Source organism: Thunnus maccoyii, chromosome 24, assembly GCF_910596095.1.
Source record: "Thunnus maccoyii chromosome 24, fThuMac1.1, whole genome shotgun sequence".
NCBI classification, from domain to species: domain Eukaryota; kingdom Metazoa; phylum Chordata; class Actinopteri; order Scombriformes; family Scombridae; genus Thunnus; species Thunnus maccoyii.
Genome location: NC_056556.1, coordinates 5,155,661 through 5,178,685, shown reverse-complemented (window position 1 = coordinate 5,178,685; position 23,025 = coordinate 5,155,661). Strand labels below are relative to the sequence as shown.

The 23,025-nt window shown below is 35.2% G+C and overlaps 1 protein-coding gene and 1 long non-coding RNA gene across 19 annotated transcripts in view; both read left to right on the top strand.

The window, feature by feature from the left end:
* LOC121892294 overlaps window positions 1–23,025 on the top strand; it is a 343,857-nt gene that overhangs the window by 222,361 nt on the left and 98,471 nt on the right. The gene's annotated exons all lie outside the window — the stretch shown is intronic.
* LOC121892297 lies at window positions 6,038–10,914 on the top strand. Of its 3 annotated transcripts, none has more exons than XR_006094369.1 (9): window positions 6,038–6,586; window positions 7,053–7,122; window positions 7,213–7,275; window positions 8,731–8,880; window positions 9,574–9,699; window positions 9,861–10,002; window positions 10,119–10,205; window positions 10,681–10,694; window positions 10,837–10,914. It is a non-coding gene; the product is annotated as an uncharacterized LOC121892297 (long non-coding RNA). The 3 variants fall into 3 exon arrangements; XR_006094370.1 differs by lacking the exon at window positions 9,861–10,002 and adding an exon at window positions 9,791–9,823 and having other exon boundaries at window positions 6,040–6,586; XR_006094368.1 differs by lacking the exons at window positions 10,119–10,205; window positions 10,681–10,694; window positions 10,837–10,914 and having other exon boundaries at window positions 6,046–6,586; window positions 9,791–9,882.

Here is a 23,025-nt window from a genome sequence, read left to right as displayed (position 1 = left end):
AAACCAAAACCAGAAAATAACTTGTTTTTCGCTTGTCTGTCTAAAAAGAATATTTCAGAAGCGAAACGTTGTTGGATAGTTTTTTCTCTCCTGTCAAGTTGATAACTACAGTTTTTAGTTTTGCTGCGCTGCTCGATATGATGAGCTCAGGATTAATCAGGAGGACGGCTGCTTTACTCCAAACACTTTCACTATATGAACCCGGACTGTGTGTAACACTGTCAGAGTATTAGGAAAACCCATCTCTCATGACTCTACACATACTGTCCACTCTGTTAATACTTTTAATATTGTTATATTTGTTAATGAGAACCTGTGTTTGTAAAGGCCACCTTCAACATCTGTAATTAATTCAGGTATTTAAAATCTACAACTTTCTCAACTAAACAAAACCATCAGATAAAAGAGCAGTTATGAATGTTACAAATGTATTATTAATACCCATGTTGCACAAGTTTGACATTCACAAAAGAAAATGTAACTTATAAAACCTAATTATGAAACAAAACATGATTAATGAAGAATTCCAGTGAGTTAACACACAGTTATTCATCTTCAATACAGGAGAAGCTGATGAAAGGAAATGGCAAGGTAAGATAGAACATTTTCTCATTGGTCACCTATTTGTCTTTAATAATTTTAGAGTATTTAACATGACAAAATTTTAAATAATGTTCTGTTTTCATGCATCCAGCACTTAAAAGTAATTAATATCTAAACTTTTACAAGCAAAAACCAGTGTTTCAAATGCATTCAATGTACTTTTTTTTTAATTGCTGAATTTTAAAAATCAATTAAATCAAAAAGTCTCAAATTGGACACATTGTTAGTTGTTGTTGATTTAGTAATGTGATGTTTTCCTAACAGACAAATGAAGTTTTACAGTCATCAATCATACTGCTGTTAGTTTTAACAGATACAATTAAAACATGTATTCTGACAAATAGATTTATTATCAACTAAATACTGACAAAGACATATCTGACCAACATTTGTTTGAATAGCAGCAGTTAAAAACTTCTAATATGGATTCACTGTGTGATAGATGCATCATGGTTGTGACAATTCTTTATTCATTTCACAGAGTATCTTGAATGGTTGGATAAGGGTAAGAACAACTATTTTTTTCTTGAACTGTTATAACTGCAGTAAACTAGAAGTTTGACTGTCTGACAGATGTATTGTGGTTGTGACAATTCTTTTATCATTTAATACTGATCTCAACAATTTCTGAGGTCCATAAAACATCCACCCAGGACCTGGAAACTCTCAATCTATTTAATGGAAATATGACAATAATTCGTTTATTTTTAGTGTCAAATCACAAAGTTTAAAAAGAAAGAAGACAATTACAGAAAGAGAAAATAATAACAACATACATTATATTAAACATACATGATACTATTCAGTTATAGAAGTGGCAAAAATTGGATTTAAGAGGCGAAGCGTCGACCATGAACCACAACGTCCCTGATTCATGTTTGATTAGGGACCTTTATTGATTGTTGTTCCCCATCTCTCTCTCCCCCCGTCCCTCATTTTCTGTCATCTCTTCACTGATACTAATCAATAATCAATAAAAGAATAGAATGCCCAATAAGTTATTACTTAAATAAAATGTGAATGGTGTAATCTTTGGAATAATGAGATAACCTGCATCCTGTGATGTGAGTGTACGTGGGGGAATGTGAGGTCTGAGAAGTTTTGACAGGTCAGGAGGTAATAGGTAGCAGTTTGTAGTTTGACTTGAATGAAACCGTAAACCAGTGAATCAGAAGAATTGTAGCAGCTGCATTTTGGACTTGTTGGATCTTTTTAATAGTACAGAATACAAGACCTGAATGACCATGAATGAGAATTTCTGCATCTGACTGTGTTAGAAATGGGTGAACTTGTGTGATGTGTCAGAGGTGGAAGAAAACTACTTTAGTGATGTTGCTGATGTGTCCCTCAAATCTAAGATAAATGAAATTACAGGACTTCTTTATCTCTTCTTGCACTGTGACAGATTATTATTTTCTATTTATAAAGCAGAGCAGGGGAATGACAGACATATTTTTTACACATACATAGCAGTTCCACAATCAAATTATAAGTCAGTAACAATATAACAAGATAGATCATGTAACTAATAATACCAATAAATAAATAAAATTTGACAAAACAATTAAACAACTATTTTTTTTCCAGACGAGAAGCTGTTTTTTGTGCTTTTTAAAAAATTGATTGTGCAAAATGAGTGATTAACACAAAGACACATGACACAGGACAAGACAAGAGGAACAAACAACAAAACAACAACAAAAAACTGGATTAAAACTTTTAGATTTTCGTATTGTAATACACACGCATGTGTGTGTTTTTTGTGCCTTTTCCATTGGAGATCACTAAGGGATGCATAAAAGCTTAATCATCAATTTTTTTTTTTTTTAAAAAGTCAAATTGGACACATTGTTACTTGATGATTTAGTAATGTGATGTTTTCCTAACAGACAAATGAAGTTTTACAGTCATCAATCATACTGCTGTTAGTTTTAACAGATAAAATTAAAACATGTATTCTGACAAATAGATTTATTTGCAACTAAATACTGACAAAGACATATCTGACCAACATTTGTTTGAATAACAGCAGTTAAAAAACTTCTAATATGGATTCACTGTGTGATAGATGCATCATGGTTGTAACAATTCTTTATTCATGTCACAGAGATGTCAGAAATGCTTCCACCTGTCGAAAACCCATCCACCCAGGACCCGACATCTGTTGTGACCCAAGATCCCAGTAATGAAACTGGTGAGAGAAATATTATTGTATCCAGTCAGAATGATGCCAAAAGTTACAAGAGCAACAGCAGTAAACTAAAACTCTGTGTGACCTGCATGTATTAGATGTATTGTAATTCTGATAGTTCTTTTATCATTTTACAGAGGAGTCAGCAATGATTCCTGATAACGCTGAAACACGCTGCTGATGGATGAACAGCCAGCAGATCCAGAAGATGAGGCCCAAAGCTGAAGTACTTCGGGTTTGTTTTTTCTAAAAAAAACCCTGCAGGATTATACCAAACAACAGATTTGTTGTCTGTCAGGACAGAAGTTCAGGGTTTCATCACTGAATGTAACTGCTTTGGGCTGATCCTTCCCAACAGATGTGACTACAAACAGTGTTAAATGTTGACAGCTGTGAGCAGGACTGTGTGAAATACCTGCAGCCAGGTGGAGGTTTGTGGTTGTGCATCTCTAAATTAATTTATTAAGTTGGCGGCACGTCTGGTTTTCAACCAGCCCAAAACAGCACACGTCACCCTGCTGTTCATGTCCCTCCACTGGCTCCCGCATCAAATTCAAAACCCTGACACTCGCTTACAAAACTGCAACTTAATCGGCTCCCACCTACCTGAACTCTCTCATTCAGGTCTACACTCCCTCCTGCTCTCTATGCTCTGCCAATGAAAGGCGCCTGGTACCACAACAGGGCTCTAAGTCACTACTAGACTCTTGTCTTCTGTAGTTCCTCGGTGGTGGAATGAGATACCAAACTCTGTTCAATCTGCAGAGTCCCTCTCAACCTTTAAGAAAAGACTGAAGACCCAGCTCTTTCACAAACACCTCTGCACTTGATGAACTGAAGGAAGAGAAAAAAACAAAACAATTAAACAAAAAATCTGCTTCTATGCACTCTATGTATTGCCTCTGTGCACTGCCTGTTGGCATCTACATCCTATTGGACTCAAACTTAGTTTCATGGTACTTAACTGGTGTTGTTCTCTCCTGACTAGATCCTTGTTTGTGTTGTATCAGCTCTCAGATGTACGTCGCTTTATATAAAAGCGTCTGCTAAATGAAATTGTAAATTGTAAAAAATGGACTCAGCAGGATGTGTTGAGTCTCTGGAAGAGAACAATTTTATTCTTATAATGGAAAATGTCTCAGGTTTTTAAATGTTGTTACAAGCTGCTGCTGCTGATGATGATGATGATGACGATGATGATGATGATGATGATGTCAGCACTTGTGTTTTGTTTCTTTTCTTGATGCTTTTTATGTTCTATGTAAAAAACTTTGAATTGTCTTGTTAAAATGTACTGTACGAATAAACTTGCCTTGTTCTCACAGTATGACATCTTTATTTATGTTTTTTGGTTACAAACAGAGGTAAGTGTACTTTAAGAATATGGGGATCATATTTTGATATTCTATTATAACATCTTTATTTAAGATTTCAGGGGTAGCGTATTTTAATAGACCAACATCCTCTATCAAATAATGCTCCCACTACAGAATCATTTTATATTACATCACTACTCACTCCATGTATACTGTAAGAATAAGGGGAGAAAGTTGAAATACTCTGTTATAACATCTTTATTATTATGATCCCAAAGACAGTAAAATGGTCTATAAATTTTAATTTCATGTGGAGAAATAAAACCTACTATATTTTAAATCCCAGCTAGTTAAAAGTTGGTTTAAAAGCTTTAGACTTTGAGTTGCTTGTCAGAATAAACTGGATTAAGAAATATCTCTCTATGTGGTTTCACATAACAGCAACTCCACACATTCTGTATGAGTAAATAAATCATGATACACTACAAATGTTTGATTTATAAGAAAGCAAAACCTTTTACCAACTATTCACTCACATATAGTATATGTAATGTATAAATGTGTATAAAGTCTCAACAGCAAGGTTACATAGATTGACAGTGGTGCACTATATTGACTCCTGAATCATTTCTCACTATTGTAGTCTTACTTGGAATTATTTGTATATTTGTATAATATATAATTACTTATATTATACACATGAAAATGGTGGTTTAGGTTGAATGTCTTTCATTGCTTGATCATAGTTTGAAAGCTTCAGCGATACAAAGATTGTATAATAACGCTAATTGGTTTTCATCCAAGTTTTTATGTCTCCAAGTGATTCATTTGTGGGAAAAATTGTATCTTTTCTTTTTTTTAATGTTATCTCAACCTTCGATGAAAAATGTGTTAACCTCTTGTTCTAATTTTTCCCCATTTTTTATAAATTCAGTGTTCAGCTTTGTGTATCAGAACTTTGTTTTTTCTTCTTTCCTCTCCCATTAATCATCTCACGACCCCTCAGATTTATCTGGTGACCCTTTGGAGGGGCCCCAGCCCATAGGTTGGGAACCACTGGACTAAACTAGTTAACTGTATATAAAGTAGTTGAAACTAGCTCCACCTCCAGCAGCTACAACAGTAACATGCTGCTCTAACACTGATGCTTCAGTATTAATTATCTAATGATGTCATATATAATAATATATCAGTCAGAGGGACCAAACCACTACTTTTACTGCAATACTTTAACTACATCAAGCTCATAATACTTATGTACTTTTACTGCAATACTTTAACTACATCAAGCTCATAATACTTATGTACTTTTACTTAAGTAGGATTTTTCATGCAGGACTTTTACTTGTAATGGAGTATTACTGTATAGTGTACTTAAGTAAAGGATCTGAGCACTTCTTCCACCGCTTGTGTCAGTTGAATATCTTTTGGACTGTACTCAGACTAAATAAACATGGCTGTCAACTCTGGGAACTAGTGACGGGCCTTTTTCATTATTTCTAACATTTCATAGACTTGACGCTTGTGTGATCAACTAAAACTAATCAATACATGAATCAGAAGTGGTTTATTGCTTGTTCTCATGGTCAGTCCAGCAGGAGAGGGAGAATCTATTTAAATAGAGAATTCTGTTTTCTCAGTAAGATGTTACTGATCTTTTGGTTTAATTCCACAAAGGAGGATGAACAATGATTATATGATGTCGATGGTCGCATGTGGCTTCTGCCCCTCCATTACTGCAGCAGCGAAAATGAAAATACTGTATTTTACCATCAAATCTTACAGTAGCCTACTGTTAATGTCTGTTCTTGGTTTTGGCTTCAGAAAGCATCAACATTTACAGTGTTTTACCGTATTTAGAAAGAACAGTACTTTACTGTTAGGATTTGGCCGTATTTTTACAGAAAGTTATTACAGTGTATGTGTGTGTGCAGCAGCTGCCGCTGTGTGCGCGACGTGCATGTTGTGGTTAAAGCCTCTGATTGGTCAGCCTGCAGCTTCAGTTGCTGCAGTGTATCTGCAAGGATCATGAATGCAGCTTCATTAATTTCTGTGCTGATATCATTCCAATTTATTCAGGTATGCCCTCAATCTGATCTAACAAAGCACAGGAATTGTCATTTAAATGCGCAGTTTTAAATGGGTGGCCGGGGTAGCCAGTGCCACCCCTACAATCTGACTGGCCACCACAGATGCCACGCCAAAATGTCTGCCGCCTCACCGGCTCCCACCTTGCTGTGGGGCGGGTGTTTGGCTCTGTCTGTCACTGTCTCATTTGATGGGAATCATTTCATTGACAACCAGTACGAGGAAATTCAACCTAAGGGGCCCATCTCATCGGCGTTTCTGTGAGCAGCGTCACATCCAGGTGATTACTGTTTGCGTTTACTAACGTTACGCAAAATAGAGTGAAATAGAGGAATTATCCGTCCGGGAGTGAAGAAAGAGAAAGAAGAGAAAAGAAAGCAGGACAGTGGTTAGTGGAGCATATAATAATGAATAATAATAAATGATGATTGATAATAGTAAATGGGAAGCCAAAAAGTTAGTTAGCAAAGATATATGATGTCATGTAACATGCAAGCTAGCTAGCTAACGTTTTAGGAGTTGGTAAGAACTTGACTAATGCTATCTAGCGAGCTAACAGAGTTTAGCTTGTTAGCTATTTACCTTGAGATTACATGAGACTGATTAAAATGTAATGTAAACTAAATAAATAGTTTTAGCTTTGGAAAGGCTTGTGAAGCCAGCCTGTGAAACTGATTAAAGTTAAGTAAATCAAATGGAATTAATCAAAAAATATAAATTTATAAAATAAATTAATAAGGCCATAAGAAATATTTAAGATTAATTTCAGGAATTCTTATGAACTCATTCTGAATATACTTTGTGAATATTGCTGCTTAGTATCATAGAGTAGCCATTTCTTTATCTCTCCACAGGAACATTGGTGAAGTTCCTATCAACAAAAACAGGGAACCAGTCCCCCTCCAGGTCCTGATCCTGATGAATGTGAGTTCATTGCATCCTAATGGTGTTGATGAGATACGTCATGCTTTTCTAAAAATCATCATGACAAAATGTTCCGCGTTATTTTTTCAGGTCCATCAACTTCCACCATCTCCAGCACTTTAGCAACAGCAACACCACCATCCATAACTAAATGTATTTATTACTGTTAAGTAGTCAGATAAGAAGATTATTATATATGTTTTTTCTGCTAACATTAGTGTGAAAAATGTTTAAGCTAGATGTTGATGAGCGCTGATGTCATACTGTGGGAAGAGAAAGAACATTTAGAGTTAGCTTTGAATTCATTTGCACTTGTTATTTATATTTATTTGGTACCTTTTTACTTTATACTTTTAAGTTGTTTACATTTCTTATTTCATCTTATTTCATTAATATTAAACTATGTGTTTTTAGGAGTTTATTACGTTTGATTTTTGCTGTTAATATAAATGTGTCAAAATAAAAATGTTTAGATTCCATAAATGCTTTTTGATTAATATCTGATTATTTAACAGGTGTTCTGGGGAACATAATGCCAACAAAAGTTGGTCAGATGGGCCCCTTGGGATCTTCTGCCTGGGGCCCCATCAGTCCTCACCCCTTCCCCAAACAATCTGTAGCTGTTGGGTTATAATTATTACAGCTGCTGCTGATATGAACATGCCACTTGTTTAATCCAGATAAGAGATAAATACAAATACTGTAGAATATCTGCACTTGTTAATCACATGCCTATTACTTCCACATAGAAGTGCTGCTTGTGCTGTTGTTGACGTTGCACTGTTCTCTCATCTATGTTTCTGATATCTCTGATTGCACATCAACAAAACATTGTTTTCTTACTGCATCAGTCATCAACCTTGTTATCATCCCCAAATCATAAAATACATTAGCATATCATAATAATCATAATTATTTTTGCTGTTCTTATTTAATTTGAACATTTCTGTGTAGCACACTTTTCTTGCAAACTTATTTAATTATAGCAGAGGTATAGCTTCCATGAAGTCAGTTTATTATTATTATTGTTATTTCAGAGTCGCCTACCTTTTGGTAAAAGGTCTCATCAGCTCTTTGAATGGCTTGTTATAGATCCATGACCACAAATACTTGCACAGGTTTAGTTACAGGTCAGAGCATTAATTATATAATAAAGGAACCTGAAGATGGAAATACAGAAGGTGGTAATGGTAATTCAATCAGGAGAGACTCAGTTTCTATGTAAGTGAATGTTATTTATTTAACATTGAAAGGTGGGCATGTCATAATGAATCTTAGCTCTGTGATGCTAAAAGTTGAAGATTGATGGGTGGATGTCATTATAATATCTGTTTAAACTGGTTGGTTCAAGGCTGCATAAGCACACATCATATTTTGTTTTACAGGAAGAAATTGATTGGATTTTGATATAAGAATACAAAGAAATTGATTTTTTATTTATTTATTTATTTATTTATTAATTTATTTGGTATATATTGTTAAATAGGTGCACAATATGACCGGGGATGTGATCTAAAAGGGTTAAAAAGACATTTTTCATTTCATCTCGACTTTAAACAGAGAAACTTGCATTCACTTGTTTTTATTTTATTTTATTTTATTTTACAGCAGAACCACTCTACAGGAAAATAGGTGACATAGCTGATCTCACACCAGCCTCTGTGGTGAATCCCATCAAGAGCATAGTGTAGAAACATGGAGCTAATGTTGCTGTGGGGTGGTACAGAGGCGGGACTTTCTCCTACCAACACTTCAAAGGTACCACTTTAATCTAAATCAAGGTGTTTGGTAGCCAGAGATCAATGATTTTATACATTAGTTTGAAGTTTTTGATACATTTAGGTTGAAATTTTGGTTTAAATTGGGAGTCTGAAATATTTTTCAGTTGGAAATTAATTATATTTTTAGGAATTCTTTTACAGTATTTAATGAGTTTATCCCAGATTTTGGCTAAATGAATGGATTATATTATAATCGAGGGGTTTTGAATGTGTTTTCTGCATGAATTGAGTTTATTTTAAGGAGTATAACCCATTAAATTTGAAATACAATTACTGCAGACCCTGAATTTTCACCTTTATTAAAATGTTAAGGCCCATTAAAAATATACTGTTAAATAAGGTATCACTTTCATGTGTTTTGGTCAACAAGCCCTTAAATTGTGCAGATTATCCCTAAATATCTGAGGATGTTGCAATCCAAAGATTTATTAATTCATTATCTCTGTAAAACCCAATTAAATACCTTAATTACATAATTATCAATGGATAAATGAAAAGAATTCAGGTTATAAAAAAGGGATTCACTTGCTTTTCTGTGGGAAATCAAAACTAGACTTTTTATGTATGAAAATCAGCTGTTTAGTGTTTTAAAGTGCATATTTCTCCAGCTGCCCACTCATGAGTGACCAACAAAATCCCTGTTTAGAAGCTAAAATTGTGCATTTTGCAGATCGTTGTATACTGAACACTTTAACTGGAGCGCTGACGATCACAGGACTGACTCCAGACGACAGCGGCAGCTACACAGTAGAGATCAACAACAAAGTCACCAGCAAGACTCAACTCCTGGTTATCTGTAAGTGGAGGAATTGTGTGTGAAGTTTGTCTTAGTTTATAAAAAACTGCCCTAAATTCAAAGGAAATGTTTTTGTTTGATTGTCTATCAGCTCCTGTCTCTAAACCCACCATCTCCTTATCGTGTGAGTCTGAGATGACCTACTGTGTCCTCACCTGTAGTGGCAACATCACAGACGCTGAACCAGTCACCTACTTTTAAAGTGCGATATTAACACGACTACTAAAAAAGAAGATAACTGAGACTTTCTTCAACTTGCTTCATGCTGTATTCACTTGGCACAACTATAAATCCTCCTGAAGTGTAAAACAAATACATTTTCTTTAACTATTTTAATATTTATGAACAGTCATGAACAAGAGATTGCATGACTGTTACAGGTGTGTTGTAGTCATGATAGTTCCTTTATCGTTTGACAGAGAGGTCAACAACAAGTCCAGATGTCCCTGAAACATCCACCCAGGACCTGGAAACTGCTGAGTCAGTAGATCCCAGCAATGAAACTGGTGAGAGAAATATTATTGTAACCAGTTGTAATCTATTGAAGGCCAAATAAAGAAGTTTATTTTCAATGTTAAATCACAATGTCTCACTTTACAAAAAGTGCTCTCTGTATACGCGTCTGCTTGGGAGTATATTAAGGCCTTAAGGCAGACAGTGAACAGTAAAAACAATTGAGAATAATGCACACAAGAAATAAAAATTATTAACATGTAATAAAATAAAATAGATTTAAAGTTATAATAATAATGAAATAGAGTGAAATAAAAACTAGAATATAATTTTACAGCATTAATACAATAAAATAAGTGAATAAAATAGTAGAGTGAATAATGTCTATAAATCATTCTTAATCTAAAGCCAGGCTAAAGAGCTTTTAAGTTATATCTGAAGATATCAACACCTCCATCATCTTTGTTAAATATCCACCAAACATCTGAACATGTGATATGTTTTCTTCTTTGTCTCCTTCTCATGTAGAAACCAACGATCAGGTGTGTTTCTGGACAGAGAAGATGCTGAGTCATGAGAAGTGGAGATTAAACCCACTTTAATACAGTATTTATACAAACTTTTTATCTTTCCACTGATAAAAAAAACTTCTGTATTTTTATTAAGTTGTATCTGTGTGTGTAGAGGAAGCCTTGCAGGAATTACAATGAAGGTGGCTGTTGGAAAGGTGACAGTTGCCACTACAGACATGTTTGCGAGTTCGCCCTGAAAGGAAACTGTCCCAACGGATCCAACTGTCGGCTGAAACACCCCGGAGGTGATTATGGGAAAATAGGAAAAATCCTTCCTATTGTAAAAATAAAGGTTTGGAAAGGGAATGGGTTATATAAGAGGCTTGTCCGTTGGATAAAAAGAACAGAAGTTAATGAAATAAACATTTAGAGGTTTTAGACTCTTATTTATGAAGAAAAATAACTACAGTATTACATTCTTAATTCATTTTACAGCAGACAGCAGTGTTGCTGTACCTGAATGTTGTTCAGCAGTACAGAGCTGATAAATGTTAAGTTAGATTACTTAAAGCTGCTGTATGGATTATCTGCTGTTGTTAGTGATTGTAAGTACAATATTCACTCTCTATTTAACTTTTCTTTTGGTCTCCACCAACTAATGAGAAAAATATTCAGCTAAATGTTCCACTTTATTCACTGAGTCATCACTAACTTTGTCTGCTGTTACAGTACCTGCTGGGCAGGTAGCATATAGAAGGTTTATCAGAGCTTTTAAGAAAAAACAACAATGAACTAAAAGAGGCGAAAAAAGCTCTAGAGCTGAGAGTAACTGCAGAATTCTTTATAGGTTTGTCATTATGATCGATATCTTTCACATCACACAGTCATTTGATACATTATTCATATAAAAATATAGATTAGTGCAGCTTTGATGCCCCTTAAAAATAAAATAATAATCACTGTTAGTGTTTTTAAATGTTTCATGTTGCTCTATTTCATCAAGCAGGCACCAAACCACAATGGCAGTTTGAGGGAGTCAGTGGGACATGGTATGAGTTCATATACAAGGTAAGTTATCTGCAGAGTGGACTTCATATTTAGCTGAGAAACTTTATTTGTCTGTGAATAATAAATACATTTCAGCATTATTATGATTTGAATGGCCTTTTTTCTGCAGAGGGGCACAACTGAATGTTCAGTAAACAGCGATGAAATCGAGAGGAAGTACCAGCAAAACCCCAACAGCAAAATGCCCTTCACAGTGAACAGAAACTACTACGAGCTGGACTTTGAAGGTTGAGTTATGCTTTACATATTGTGATAAGAGAAAAAAATGATAAACTTCAATTTCTTTAAGGTTGTCTGGAAATAATTATGCAATTTGGAACTAATTGTGTGTGAAATAGAGACCGCTATCAGAGTTTAGTTAGTTGTGGTGAGTTTAAAGTAGCTGTTGATGCCCAGAGGAATTTCCTTGAAAGAACTGCTCTATTTAAACCCAACGAAATATTCATGAATTATTCATTTATCACTGGTAATGTTATTCCTACAAGATGGTGAATTGTATGCTAGCCTGTAGAGAAATTTCCCCTTTTTGCATCTTCAGCAGAAATTATCTAGTTCTTTCCATGCTGCTTCTTGTGGACAATGAACAACTAATAAAGAATCTTAGCTATAATGTACTGTAACTTCCTTTTTAAAAAGACTCCTGAAACATCACATGGAAAATTCAATTGTTTAATGTTCTTATTTTCCACAGCGAAGATCCAAATCAACCTGATGACAAAGACCAGACGCAGGGTCAGACGTGTGTTGTTGTGAGCACCAAAGAGGATTTCAAAGACTTCAAGAAGACAGTTGTGCAATACCTTACTTTAACTGGAAATTCATTTATTTTTTGTGTTTGGAGAATATTTTTTATTTTTGGATTTCAATAGGTTTGGCTCTACTTTGGCCTCTTTATGGGAAATCTAACATTGTGTTTATATAGAGGGGAGTAGACGATACGATTAAACCATCCTGTAGGCTTGTTTTCCATAGGGTTTATATCAAAAGCCTTTGAAGATTACTAAAAATCTCCAAATACTGCAAACCTGCACTGAGATATTGTACTGTACCACTTTGCTTTTTTTTTTTTTTTTTTTACAAAATCCCAGTTTGAATTACCATTTCTAATAAGTGATAATTTTCCCTCAGCATTCCCCATTGCGATACGTTAGCCTGGAGTCACACTTCAAGCCACTATTTCTCAACAATATTGTTTTATTTTTATTATCATTATTTTTATTTATTACTTTATGCTTTGTGTGTCAAGATGTTTAGCTTTTAATAAATAAAAATAAATGTTTTCATTTATCCTAAGATGTTGTGTGATTTCTTTGAGCAACAGTAAACAGAGGTCACTGCTTGGAGAAGAAGCTTAAATTCAAGCTTTAATGTTTCCTCCAGACACTAAAGGTTATTTGTAGAAGGTGGTGCCCAGACGAGGTTTTATATTAATAAAAGTATTAATGTTCCAACATGAACAGTGGAAATTAAACATGATTACATGTGTAGTAATTATATTCAAACATGTGCAGTGTGGGAGGGGAACCCCAGACTGTAGGGGCTTGACTGAGTGACTTCAGCTGTGCTCCAAGATCATAGTGGTTGTTCTGACACTGACACTGTGATGGTCAGGAAAGAGTAGAGCAGCCAGACTAAATGCACACACAAGATAAACTCTTATATGAATGAGTAGTAAATTCATGCACTGATCAACAACATCTGTCAACAGGATGTGAGAGAAAAAAGTATTATGAAAGGCAAAACATGTCTTATTCCACCACCTGGTTCACACACACACAAAAAGGTGGAGCATAGAAAACCATCACATACACTATGTACTGTATGAAGGATAACTCTCATCCTTAAAGTATTTTGGTTTAGTTTCTGTGTCTATTAGTGAACCTACATGAACTGAGAGCAAAGCGAGCTTAGTGCCAACACAAGAGGATGAACACCAGGGTTCAGGTAAAAGTAATAGTAATAGTGTGACTATCATCATTGAATATCTTCATCACCATCATCTGACCAGGGCTCAGTGGTCACAACTGTCTGAAGTACAAAAATAAATGCAAATACTTAAAAAATGAGAACTTGCTGCCAGTAGAAATGTCTCCTGGTCACTCAGTGTCTGAACAGTCCACTTACAAACTGTGGATTAATGGTTATAAATATGTTGATGCTTGTCAAACAGCTCATTTTTAGCAGTAACATGCAGACACCGATATATCACATTCTGATATCTGATGTTGGAGGACATCAATTGAAAACTAATTGTGCTGACAGTGGTAAACAACCCTGTTATTATTTAGACTGTAGAGCTGATCCAGCTGTGCCAACATAAATATATATATATATATATATATATATATATATATATATATATATATATATACATATATATATATATATACAGGGATGACACAACGGCTTCATCAAAGTTTATCTGTAACACATCAAAAAATCAACAACTTGATAAAAATAAGACAGTTTTTGTAAAAAGCCTTTTGTTAAAACACATTTCTCTACTACATTGTATTTGTATTTGCTTCATCATACTGTAGACACAGTCAAACAAACATGTTTCATCAGCTGACATGTAAACACTTTAAACTGTTAACCTCTGTACCTCTCCCCAACAGAAACACAAGTTATTGTTATTCAATGCATTTACCATAAAGATGAGAACAGGTGTGCACTCAAAATTTAGGGGCAGGTACCTGGGGACAGGCTGATTAGCAGGATGAGACACACCTGGGCCCGGTGTGCCCCATGTATGAAGCTGGAGAAGCTACCAGCTCAGAGCACATGGAAAAGACAGGAGTTTGTTGAGAAATGTTTTGTTTTTCAAGATAAGAAGTTACTGTTCTCTACAGACAAGGAGTCTGAACAGGTGCTTGCAGGTAACGTTACTGTTAAAAATTAACTTTGTTGAGCCCTCACAAGCTTTGAAATGTAAGCTTAGTTTTTGATAGACTACATCAAAATAAAGCAGTTTGGATGTGATGAATTCTGGCCTCTGTGAAAGATTTCCTGCTCTCTAGCTGTATTATATCAATGGGACCAACAGGAGGGCTGTGGCTCTGTATGTGGATAATGAATTGAAAGTTCAAGAAAATTTCTAAATGTATATTTAGATTTTTCACATGTTACTGTAAGTATTGGTGGTTAAGTAATTGTAATTAACAGACCATCTATTGTTTTATGTTTTGAGTAAGGGGCAGACAAAATAAGATTTTCTTCTAACAATCTGCTTTGTGAATTCTGTACAATGTTTGATAAATCTCTGCCAGTATATCAGGTCTGGACTTGGATTTGATTTCTCTTATTGTAGTTAAAGCTGCACCTGAATCACTGCATATGACTGAGTTGTCTGTTATATTGTCCTCTATCCACCAAAGTGCACATTAATATTGCCAACATCTCTGCTGTGAATACTGACATCTGATACGTCTGTTTTTAATTCTTAATTCAGGAATGATTACTCCAAAGTAACTTCATATGTCTTTATTCTGTAAATATGAACTCCATCCTTGTTGCAGATGAGACTTAACTTCCTTGACTATTTCTCCTGATCTCTATCTTTTGTTATTATTCAGTGTGCATAGATTGACTTCAGGTTCTGGGATTATCCATGATGGTTCAACTGACCAACAGACTGGAGGGCACACATTAACATTAATAATACCAATTTCCTCTGCCTTAGACTTTTGCTTATTTCCAAAGTTTGTTTTGGCCTTTCTCTCTTTACTTCCGATTCAAGAGAGGTGATTGAATTTCTGTCCAATTGGTGTCGTCCACTGGGTGGCAGTGCAGGATGACTGGATAGGTGATGTAGAGTTTTGAATTAAAGGGCTCTCCACAAGTTATCACACCAACAAATACCTGCTGTAACACATTTAATGTATTAATGCATCTTACAAAACATGTTCTAACAGGCATTAAATGACTAAATGATGAGCTTTGAGTTTATTATTCTTCTGTATTGGGTCACCTCAGAGTACATTATCAAAGATGGGATCATCTGCATTTTAATTGTGTGAAGTTTATTTTATCCCTGGAGTGACAGCTGACAGTGTGGATGATTTTAACCTCTGATTCCTTCACTGCAGCTCAGAATAACATGAGACAACCATGTGATGATAGTTGGAAATAAATTGAATGCTTGTCTTCATCTTAAAAAAAAAAAAAAAATAATAATAATAATCCACACACTGTTAATTGGCTCCATGATTACAAATGCAACATTTCAGTCAGATAGACCTCATCAGTCATTAACTACTTTCCCACTCTTTGCTTCAGTAACAGAAACAGTCTGGCTTTACTTTTTAATTAAAAAAAAATGTGTATATATACCTCATTCATGGGTCTGATGATGTTGCTTGTAATTAACAACCCGCTTCTTTCACATGAACGTGCTCGTAATTGGAAAACCCCGAGTTGACTGAGCTAGTTGATAGCAGCTACTGGTTATCTGGAAGGACAATGTTAGGCTCAGTGAAGCCAGATGACGAAAAGATATCCTGAGTATGTTGAACTTACTTTGTAGTACAGGGGCGTGTTTCAGAAAGCAGGTTTAGTGAAATGAGGGAAACTCTGGGTTTTCAGTTTCAGAAAGAGAGCTAACTTAAACTTGGTGTCAGTTACTGCAGTAACTGACTCTGTGAAGCTAACCTGCTCGCTGGCAGGTTTTCTTCAACAAACCCTGAGTTTCTCTCCGTCTCCTCCCTCTTACAGAACCAGACACACTGTTTCATTTCCTCATTCATTCAATCCGTATCAAAGCGCATTCATTAGCAGAGGTTCACTATCTGTAAGAATCTAAATCCTGGTTGAATATTAGTTTAGTTACTCAAGGACGTTCTAAAGTTACCACTTTATATAACTATATATTTACATTTTATAATATCATCACATCACCAGCACAGGTCCTCCGACAGCTGTAGAGTCCTTAAATCAAAATATATAGTGATTTCTTCTTCATGGTACAAATTGTTTAATAGAAATGGTACACTGCAGGATTCAGAGCGCCTTTAAAAACCTCAGAGAAAATCCAGCTTGGTTATGTGTGAAATAGAATATCATTGGTCACTGGAATCTTTGTTATAAAAGATGCTAAAAATCAAACTTTAGATCCTTTGTGGTCAAGTTCAGTAACACGCAACAAAACAAACTGTAGAAGAAATTTTAGAATCAAACTCCAGATTGCTGATTAGAGGAAAATGTTAATGCTTGAGTAACAGATCAGTACTGTCCATCTGGTTTTATACATGTACACATGTAAGGTACAATAGCCTAGGCAGTGCATGCAGTCCTTGGTGTATGTGATGTTTGTTTTTAAGCCAACCTGTCATCACTTTACACATGCAACAATCCTAAAATAGTCTGGAAACACAATAAAAGGTACAGAAGGCTGAATAAGAGGAAAGCAAATAAGCTGATGTGAACCGTTTTCTTCCAGGATTTAAGGGGTGATTCTGATGAAACTAGCTCAAGGAATAAAGTCCACTTGAGCCGTTCAATCACTCATGATATGAACACAAAACCTTCCTGAATAAACTGAGTTGGGATTAATCTCAAGCTGTGACAATTGCACTCCCAAGAATGTCGAGTACAAAACAATAGGAAACCTCCAGCATTTAAAGAACACGGCATAGAAGAAGAAGATCTCACCTCAACCTTTGGTCCTTCTGGTCAAGTAGAAATGGATCTCAGGTGCAGGTTAATTTTCTGAGGCCCAGTGGCTCACTGAATGTCAGTAAATCAGAATTTAAACCGGGTCAGATTAAAAATACAGACAGCAACAGGATATGATAGGATTTTAAATCTTTACATTCAATCAGTGTCTTTTTTTTGAGAGAAATCAAGGTTCTTCTGTCCACAGTAATTAAAAGAATAAGACTGGTAAAACAATGTGCAGACCATTTTTTGCATTCAAAAACAAATTCTCTGTTGTTTATAAGGCATTATATCATTATAGTCTATTTAAATTGGACTTAAAAATGTTGGATTTTTCATACATTTAAAAGAATGATTGTATATTTATACAAACCTTTTATAGGAAATGATGAACCCCTTTGACCTTAAAAGTGAAAACCACCTTCAAAAGTGCAACTTAAAGATAAGAGTAAGAAATATTTAACAGATGTGGAAGAAATACTATTTTTCTTACCTACAGTATGTCAATGACACAATAAAACATATCTTAATTCACTATTTCACTGCATTTGTTAATAATAAACTTTAAACCATGGAGAGAAGACTGTTAAAATTAATCTAAATGTCAAAAGTTATTTTAAATAATAGTTGTGTGAAATTACTGATGTGTTAACATGAAAGCAGTGTTTAAAGGTTGTAGCTGCTCAAAGTGAAGATTAGACTCTTATTGTTGTTGTTGTTGAGTGAAAATCTCACATTTCCAACTTTGGGGATTAACTTTATTTTTTTCCCATCGTCACATTTCACTTTGTGGCAACTCAATATTTGTAGTTAAAATGGTCCAATTTCATCACATCAAACAGCTGGTGTGACAATAATTCTTAAGGCTCGTATGTACATTGAAATAGTTGTTGGTCTCTAATTGTTCCTCCTGTTCATATTTGCCCTGAAATACTGTCAGACTTAAATGTAAATGATGGGAGTCAATTACTCAGTTCCTGTTTTATGAAAAAATGCATTGTTAAATTCAACTTAGACTAAAATGAAGGTTCAATAGCCTGAGTTAGATAAAATCAAGAGGGTACCCTCCACATTTGCAGCTTTTTCAATATGAAATCCCTAAAACGACGAACTTCAAAACACAAGACAAAACAAACCAAAATAATAGAAGAAAATGTAAACAACACAAGTTAGACTTCCAGTATATTTTAGACATGGACTTTCAGAACTGTATGTTGGTTTTATGGTTGGTGGAGAGAAGCTGTGGCGCATCACTCTGAAAACTGGATGTAATAATGCAAGCATATCAGAATTCCAACATGTATGTTTTGTCACGTACTTACCAGTGATACTTGCAGGACTAGTTCTTCTCAAACAAGCTCTAATTTCCTCTGTGGTTTAGTCAAACAGGAAGTCACACTTGACAACACGCCCTGAGAAAGCAAAGAAGAAATCTAGAGAAACAGAAGAAGCAAAGCAATAATCTTTATAAACATTATTACTGTATTTGTTTGTAGATTTCTTCACTCTGTCATTTTCCACTAAGTGAAGACTTATTGTATCTTTGATTTGTATAATCTTAATAAGTACAAATCTTTCTTTTCAATTTTCAGACTGTCAGGATGTTGCATCCACTCATCTTACTTCTCCTATTACAGTCACAGGGTAATTTCAATAAACCATGCTTGAGTAATACATGGATGTGTTTACATGTACTGGAAAGCAAAAAACACAATTCAGCTTCTGACAAAAAAAGAAAAAAAAACCTTTTTATGTAAGTGCAATGAATGAGATGAGATTTAAAAAAATGTCATGAATGTAATACAGATATCAAAACTACTATTAAATTATAAGAAACTGATCATTAATTCAAGAAGGAAGGCTGGTTAGAGTCTACAGTTAAGCAGCTCTGTGAGGCTGCACTTCACAACACCAAGTGAGGTTTCCAGTGTGAATTCAGTTGAAATTTACAACAGTGATTATAGATCAAAAATATTTTTTGTGCACTTACTAACTGATTAAAAGTGAAAATACACAGTTGACAGTTTATTTTAACTATGTCCAGATTAGTCTTGTAGAAGTATTAAAGAACAAGCTGTTGTCCTCCTACAACCTGTGTGCATGAGTCAGGCTGTCACAAATGGGAGCTTGTACTAAAGGTCTTTGGAGGTATAGTGATAAGTTTGTTTGGTTTGGTTAAAGTTGCTGCCTCTTAAGCAAACAAGTAGACGTCATTGTTTGCAGGGTTTTGGTGAATTGTAGTAGCAAAGTTCCACTGTTTTCCTCTCTCTGATGGTTGTAATTCTACTCCATCACATTAATACCACTCAAGTAGTTTGAAGTCTGAAAATCTATAGTTTTGTCCCCCATCACTTACACTGTAAGTGGATTATGAAGGGATCTTCTAATGGTCAGTATGAACATGAGGAATGATTACAGCAAGAAAAACATGTTTCAGTGTTCATTTGGGCTCCTGACTGTTGTCTTAAGACAGACATGAAATGTGAGCCTGTCTTTTAAACTTTATCTTGGGGTGTTGATATAACTGTTAAATATGTTTGGTGAATATGAAGCCACCTCAAGGAGCCAGTTAGTTAATTAGCTTGGCATAAATACTTAAAGCCTGGTTCTGCCCAATTATCAACAAAAAGAAAACAAAAGTCCACTTACTAAACACCTCTAAAGCTCACTCACTAACATGATATATGCTGTTTGTTTAATCTGTTGAAGAAAGAAAAAACAGTATAAAACGGCAATTTGCCATTTTATGAGGAATTATCAGTGTATGATGTATTATAAGACCTCTTATAATACATCCATGGGAGTTATGTGCCAGACGGTTTATCGGCTGGGACCAGTTGCCAGGCAACCGCATGCAGAAGGAAGTTTTTTATTTATTTATTTTTTCTTCTGCTCCGCTCAAATTTCTGAATGTTTTTATTTTAAAGGCACCAGTAAATCGAAGCACCGCTGTCTTAAGGAAATCAAGCTTCTCCCTTTATGACAGTTACAGAGTGACTGAAACATACAGTAATAAAATATGAAATGACGGCGGCTCATCAGGTGTCTAGACGGTAACCCTGGATTTGCAAAAGATCTCGCGAGAGTGATCCCGAATCGTGATTTTTTTTTTTTACTGTCCCTAACCAAGTGTATTTTGTGCCTGAACCTAACCAGAAGTTAACCACAGCGTTGTCATATCATAAAACATAATTATTTTGTACAACGCACACAATGAAAAAACAACACGTACAAATCTCGCGAGAGATTTGCAAATCTAAGGTAACCATCTAGACCTAGACACGACCTTGCCCAAAGACACTACAAAACATTTATAGTTTCCTTGATCTTGCCGTGGATGTAATATAAGAGCTCTTATAAAAACATCCATGGACCTTGCCCTCATTTCACCTTTCATTGTCAGCTTTACTCTCAGTTGCTGTCAGCAGCAAACTTTCCAACTTTTCCACTTTCTGAATAAATTTTTAATCTCTATATACTTGAAATATGTTTAAATATCAACAGAATCATTGTGAACTTATGTGTCTTACTTGTATTTAAGCCAAACTGAGAACAAGGAAAATGTGGCTGTTTTACTTTCTGTTCTGGATCACAGTGAGAGTCAGCGCCATTAAGTTTTGGATAATTTTAAATGTTTTTAACTGACATCTTGAGAAAATTTTAATATCATGGTATATTTCTGTGCATGTTTTGTGTTATATTTCAATTTTAATTTTGTGACCACATCCTCTGGTTAAATAGATAGTCCATATCTATTGGATAGCGAAGCCCTCAATCTGATCTAACAAAGCACAGGAACTGACATTTGTTGGCGGTAAAGGTACTCAACCTTTTTTGGGCCAGTGCCTCCCCATCCATTATCCAGATGCCTTATTAATTGTTCCAACGGAAAACAATAGCAGCCTACCAAGGAAAAAAGTCTGAGGCTACTGGGAAAAAGCAGAAGGATATGTATCCATAGTTAAGGTGTTCAATAGAAAACTGGCAGCATTTCTTCTTGTTCTGCGTCATTTTGCTGATATGATTGTTGTTGTTTTCGGATGCTATTAATGATTAAACATTTGGACCTGCAGTGGTCAAATAAAATAACCAGATCAAAGGTTCACAGGAGTTTTGGTTCGAGTGTTTCTTCCCCCAAGAAAATTTGATGTTATTTAACTAAAAACTATGCTTTTTTTACACAATTTTGGACTGTTATCTATGTGCCATAAAAAAATCACAAAACATTGGTAAAACAGGCTTATAGTGAATGGATTTGAACTGCGATTTTCTCATCCTCCCATAGTCAGGCTGTAGCCACCAGCCAGCTGTAGGGACGACTATGGTTAGAATTTTATCTTTATCTTACCCACAAACCATTTATTTGTCCCGTTTTGCACATATCACAGAGATACAACAGACTACATTAATGCCATCTCACCACTTGCCCCCTGTGTTGAATATCATGTTATGTGTGTATTAATGTCTGTGCTTGAGCAACATAGGAGTTGCAGGCCTGCAGTTCTTGGCAGCCAGGGAAGTCAGTCCTTCACAAAGCAGCAGTGAAGGACAGCACTCCCCCCCCATGATAGGTGTTATACACAATGATAACATCATGAAAACTGTTTACAACATGAAGAATATACGAAAATAATGTTAATTAAAATAAAGCAGATTATATTTCTTTATCTCAGGAGTGGGGACAGCTCATGGTTCATCTGGACAACAGTTGTCACCACCGAGAGCCACGAGCTGTATTCCTTCTTCATGAGGCAGCTTCTCACTGTATCTTCAAGGTGAACCCAGGAGATGCCCACAGTCTCACTGAGGCCAAGTGTTCCCAGCTGGAGGGGAAGCACAGGATGGTCAGCCTGACTGATGCCGAGGTGATGAAGAGTGAAATTAGCTTCTTTTTTTGCAGCTGCAGTGCAGTATTAAGTTGCCCTAAGGAGGTGTCATTTCTGTGTGGGGTTCTCTAGATTGGTGAATGCCTACATGTGTCATAGTAGTAATAAAGTATAGTAATATAGTTGAATGATGTGACTGCTGTTAGTTATTGGTTTGATTAATGATTTACAGTCTAATAATGTGTGTTGTATTGATTACTAACGGTGGCTGATCAGGCTAATTATCAGCTAATTGTACTCAGTTTCTATGCAGCAAATGGTTGTGTGCGTGTTTTTAAACTACTTTCCTGATTAAACTCTATGTGCTTGATTATGTTATTAATGACTTCTGATGAAACTTGAAAGCTATTAAGAATTCTGTTGCAGATATCCAGAATGTTCATTATGGATATCAAAAATGTAATTGTGGATATCTGAAGTTGAGAGCCCAATAGCCTACACATGAATGGCAAAAGTGATGTAATTTGTCCTCGGAAAAATGTCATTGTGAATATCTGAAAGGTTCATTTTGACTAGGAAGAATTGAATTAGATATCTACGATGCATATCCAGTCTAGCTGTTAAATGTATCTTAAATTTATTTTTGACTAGACAATCAACGTTGTCGGTATCTTGAAATACAATTTCTACTAGTAAGAATGTTATTGTGGATCTCTTTAATTATCATTCAGACTAATGAGAATACAGTTTTGACTAGGAAAAACACTATTATGGATATATAAAATGTAATTACAGATAGGACTGTGGTTCGA